Source organism: Poecile atricapillus, chromosome W, assembly GCF_030490865.1.
Source record: "Poecile atricapillus isolate bPoeAtr1 chromosome W, bPoeAtr1.hap1, whole genome shotgun sequence".
Lineage (NCBI taxonomy): Eukaryota > Metazoa > Chordata > Aves > Passeriformes > Paridae > Poecile > Poecile atricapillus.
In genome coordinates this window covers 89,948,894-89,954,893 of record NC_081288.1, presented here as the reverse complement: position 1 = coordinate 89,954,893, position 6,000 = coordinate 89,948,894, and positions in this window count along the sequence as shown.

Genomic DNA, 6,000 nt, shown 5'->3' with positions numbered 1-6,000 from the left:
TGTGAGATTGCACCGTGAATATAAGCTTTAATTTCAGTGTGAGTAACGAGATCAAGTATAGGGTTGACTGCAGCCCAGTGCTGCATTACTTTGTTGGAATGGCTTTTGTTGGGGGTTCAAACATTATCCATCCACCTGAGGTATTGGTGGAACCTAACAAGTCCAATTCTTCTGGGGGCCCTATGGTAACATTGAGAACTTTGGTAATTTTTGCTTGCCAACAGGCTTCAAGTTGTCTTAATGTGAAGCCAACAGTGCGACTGCACTCTTGCAACATTGCCAATCGATTCAGTCGAGTCTTGTTACTAACTAAACCTTTAAATGCTGGAGGATCCCATTCAGGGACTCCTACGAGACAGGTGCGAAAAGGATCTCCAGGTGTGGCTAGGCTCAAACACATTGACCTTTGGTCAGTTCAATGTGCCAGAGTGACCCATATGTTCTGTCACTTTGGATGTTAATCAGCAGACAGTTGGTCGGGACTATACACAGCACAATTACCATAAGCAGTTTGTTCCATGCAAATGACACCATACTTGCAAACTCACAGCTAAAACTTTAACATTAAATGAACTTTCAAAGATGCTTACACTACCTTTTGAAGGGGGAATACTTATACTTTACACTAACATAACAATTACTACACAGGCAAAACTCTTTATCTTAAACTATTATGTAACCACCCTCAACACACGTGCTCTGGTATATACGCAGTCCAAGCATGAAAGCAATTTGCTGAAAGGGTAAACACACAACTACAATTTGCTTTATATACAGTTAGATGGAGTCTCTACACTTTTCTTAGATCTTCTACAGAATTTCCTTCACAAACAGACTATGATTTAACACGATTCAGTCTTGGAATGTTCACTGCTCCTGTGATGTCAGCTGGCAGCTGATCGGTGACTAAGGGCTTCGATGTTCAGGTTGTTCTTCACATCCTTCTAAATCTTAAAACAGAAGATAACTGAAAAAAATTGGTAGAGACACAACATCATAATAACAACATAAAATTTCTGTTGGCAACTGTCTGTGTAGTTTTCAGACACAACTGGGTCCTGACAGGTCCACTTCTGATCCATGTCTGGAGTACCAAGGCTGTGTGATGACTTCTCTGTTCACTGGATCTCATGTGTTCAGAGGCAGACAGTCTGGTCAGATGGACAGGTGACCTTTTTGAACCTGCCAACAAAACACAGACACTTCTCTCCTTGAAGTTAATGAATTACACTAATCAAATGCTTTTAGGGCATCAATTTCCCCCATTTTTAAAAAAAAATAAAAATGAGATGCACTTCTGTTATACACATCAACATTAACACAAAACCACATACACAATGAATAAGAACCTATAGCAGTTAAAAATCAATTAAATCATAAACATTATTAATAACCTATGTAATATAAAACTACTATTAATTACTAAAACACTGCACCAGCATCCCATATTTTGCAAACAAACAGAAACAAAAGTTTTTCACTTTGCAAAGTCAAAAAGTGACTCAAATACTGATTTGGTACAGAAAACACCTGGATCAGTTGGCAAACATTCCATCCAGGTAAAGTCAAGGCTTGGCCAGGACCTAGGCTTTAAAATGGAAAGATGTCTCTTAACTCATTCTTAAAACAAAGTTCTCAATAGTAGCAGCTATGAGATGCTTACAGCACAGCAAACTGTTGAAATGCATTTGTACAAAGCAAATGATCAGAAGCCTTAGGTAACAGACCAATTAAACCATGCAGCAGTTGGTTTAATCTGAAGCCTCTCCCATGGCAGCTGATCCTCAGCAACGGTACATCTTCTTAAAATTCTGGAAACACTGAAAAATAATAAAGCTGTAACAAACAGAAACTGCAGAGATTGCAAGAAACAATAGAACTCCCGATGAAGTCAAGGGTGTCACAGACTGCATTCACTTCTATCCACAAGCAGGTGTTCATCAGTGTTCTGTCACAGCTGTTTCAGTTGTAGCTATCTTCATCTCTCTAGGAAAATAACTATACCTTGCAGTTTAGACAAGTGTCTCCAATAAAACATAAAACAATTTAAATTAACCAATATTTGAACCTATCAATAATTATTTCTGACAAAAGGAAATAACAAACTTAACCTTAAAAGAATATCTAAGTTATAAAACTTAACTTAAAAACATTCAAGCCTAAACATAATAAAACTTGACTATTCTGAATTCTATTAAGACTTAATCTATATTAAATAAAAACATAATCTTATTCTGTGACTACAAAAAGGCAACTAAAAGTTTGATATATACCTTTTAAACACATAACAATAACATGGATTCACTATAAAGACTATAAAAATGTAACAAATACATCACAATTCTATGTCATCTAGCTTTGAGAATAACTCACAATAACTGCAAATGTTACTAAAAATACTTATTTATAGTAGGAATTTGCCTAGTATATGCTCAAATTGCTTAGGATTTTGAAGTGCAGTTTTTCTGGTGAAAAACCACAACAACACAGGATTTGGCAAGTTGCTATTCAGCTTTTGTAGCACTTTTCAGAAACATCAAGTCCAATTTTTAAACTAAAATCCAAAATCCAAATTGGTATATATGCAGTTATATGTGTTTTATATAATAAAAGGACTCACAGTGAAATTATCTTATTAAAATTGTGGAGAAAACAAGCAAATTGATAATATATGCTCTAACTTAACTTTGTCTTGTACAGTAAAGTTCTCTTAACTAATTATTTTTTTAAACCACAAATCTCTTCTGTAGATAACATTAATTGGAAGGTTTTCTTAGAAGCTGTAAATCATACCATATTTTAACCTTAGGTTTTAAAGCTAATTATTGCAAGGCAACTTCTGTTAATACTCACCTTAAACACCTTTTTTTGAAAAGGGGCTTTTTAACTTTTAAAGTCTCACAGTAATTTCTCTAGTAAAACTAAAAACTGCAACTGCATAAACTCATAATTACTTAAAACACAAAATTAACTCTAAAAGGGTATATAAAAACAGTTTTAAAGACCAATGAATCATGACTTTTTAACAAACTGGGTACTATCCCAGTGCTTTTTCTTAGAGAGGGAGCGGGGGGGAGGGGGGGTGAAACTGCCCACTCTGTTGCTGCTCTCTGCTGCTGTTATCTTTCTTCACATCCCCCACATACTCTCGCAGAGAGGAAAAACGGAGAGAAAGAAAAAAAAAACCTCACAAAGTTAACTTTAACAAATGCAGTTTTTTGTCTCAATCTCTCTTGTTGTTCGCTGATAGAGGAAAAAAGGGCACGATTTTCACAAAAGCAGGCGATGTTACACGAAAAGTCCCTTAGGGCCAGGTGGTAGCAATGGTGTCCATTGCAGCCTGTCAACTTCTAATTACAGTGAATTTTGAACTAGATACCATATAGTTTGTGATTGTTTGGCTATTTTGTCTCTCTTTGAAGCTGTCTGAGCCATCTGTTTTTGCTCAACTGCTTCTGTTCTCTGCGCACACCTCAGTGCTCCCCCATGTCCTCCTGGTTGGGGTAGAAACCAATCTAAATTTGGCTTCTTTTCTTCCAGGGTAGTAAAGTTGGAACTTAAATAAGATTGTAGTGTTAAGAGTGACTCCAAAAGTGAAGTAAATAGTTCGGGACGTATCATGTCCTGCCGTTGCTGAACAGATTCGGTTCATTGTTTCAGCGTTTGCTGTGGAATTTCTTTCTCATTATTTTCTTCTCTCTGACTCTCCCTCCCTCTTTCCATGGGCAGCATAGATAGGAGAGCTTGCCCAGCAGTGGGAGGTAAAGGCGTCTGCTGCTGTGATGCAAGTAGAATTACGGGGCTCACAGCCTCAGCATATCTCGCTTTTCTGTTTTTTAAGGTATTAATTACAATCTGCCAAGTTGGACCGAGAGACAGAGTGTCCTTGCTCTTTTCCATGATTGCCATTTCCCATATCAGAGCCCTTAAATCCGTCCGTTCCTCAACTGCAAAGAGCAGTGGGGGCACTACTAAATGCCCGTGATAATTAGCCCATATAATGAGCATATCCAGGTCGTTTTCCCGGGCTGCTTCGCCTCGTTTAACGAGAATACAAAGAAGCAGTTTTTTCGCCGCTGCAAATTCCACTTCCATGATGGCGGCAGATGGCAGGGGGAGGGTCGCGACCCCTCGCTTACTCCTCCGCACCTCGGTCCCCCCCAGCAACCTGAATTTCCACGTATAACCGCACCGCATCTCATCGCGCTCAGATTGCCTATCCGGTACCGATCCAAGGCAGCGTCTATCTGCGCTCAGATCCTCTCCACCAGCCTCGGTCCAAGGCCTCGTCCTGTTGCCGCCCATTTGCTTGGTTTTATTAAGTTCAGAGGTGGTCTACCCCAGTTGCTCCCCTGTCATAAAGAATGGTTTGTCCCCAGTTGCCCATCATTGTAAACCCTTCCCATTTTTCCAGATTGTTCCCCATCCATCACCCCAATCCTGCCCCTAAGCCCTATCAATCTATGTGAACCCCCACCTTTTGTTCCAGTTCTTTCCTTGCCTATCATCCCTTCCTCGACGCCCCATTGATAGTACAGTTGCTTTCCCTCCCCCGGGTCCTTACCATTGGTCCTGCATATTGTAATCCCCACCCATAACCCCTCCGTTGCTGTTGTCCCATTGGTCACCATATGAGCCGCCCACGGTCCTTAAAACCTGGCGCATGGGGGTGCCCAGGGTCTCGGCTCAGACCTCTCCCCTGTGATCCCAGCCCTGCACCTGTTGGAATAAACTTGTTCCTGGGAAATCGGGAGAGCCTGAGCACTCTTTCTCCCTTCGCCACAACCCGTGTCGCCCTGTGAGCCACAACGCCAGAGCGCAGAGGAGCTCTGGAGGTTCCAGGTTGAGCCTCGCAGTGCTTGCCTGGTTCCCCACTCCTGCCGCTGACATCGGCCACAGCTAGCCGAGGCAAAAGGGGCCGAGCGGGCAGCGACAGCTGACGCCCAAACGCGGGGCCTCTCGTGAGGCGTGGAGACCCCCGGAGAGGTCGGTGAATCTACGCACTTGTGTGGATTTTACAAAAGACTGTGAGCGGCAGCTACCCCGGTAGAGCAGACTCATTTCTGTCGAGTAGCGCTCCCGGGGGTCGAGGCGGCAACCGTCGACGTGCCGACGATCGCCTCGGGGTTGTGGACGTCTCCTGCAGCACCTGTCCGGACTCGGGTGAGTAGCCCCCACGTGGGGGACGAGGGGGTGTGCAAGTGTGTGCAGCTCCCCCTGCTGTGTGTTGGTGTGCAGCTACCCCTGCTGTGTGTTGAGAATCCCTCGGGGAGGGAGTGTGTGGTAGCCCGGTTCGGACCCTTACTTTTACTTTGTTACGTTTGCCTTTAGCTGCAGGGGGTGGTGGGAACTGCTGTGCTGGGGTTAGAAAGATGGGCGCACGTCTGTCAGCACAGCAAAAAAGAGTTTTCTACCAAGTTGTGGGTACCCTTGAGGGAGGGAGTAGACGGTTTTCTCGTGGGAGGGTGAAACAGTTTGTGAGATGGCTGTTCCTGCATTTCCCCAATTTCACCCCAGACAGAGCAAACACCGTAGAGTTTTGGAATGAAGTCGGAACAAAGTTAACAGAGTTAGTGAATGAAGGAGATACATCGGCTGACAAATTTGTAACATTGTTTATCTTAATTCAGTCTGCCGTAATAAAAGAAAAAAAAATGCAGGAGAAACAGCCACAAACTGCCCCAGTTTCCCCAGTTTTCCCATCCCCGTGTTCCTTTCCCCCTGATCCCGAGTTGAGGGAGACCTGCGGAGCGACCTGCAGGGCAAGTTGTCCTGTTCAGGGTTCCCCCAAGGGTAACAGGATCCCTGGCTCCCCACGTCTCTCCCAGAACCCCTGCCCTGGTAGCCCTGGCCAAGCTACCAGAGCACTTTCCCATTCCCCCGTCTCCCCAGTTGCAAACCCTCAGCTAAATGTTTCCCAGGTTGCAAGTCCCCAGTTTTCACCCTCAGATCCCCGTGCCTCAGTTTCCCCCAGTTTCCAATGTTCCCCTGTGTTCCCCT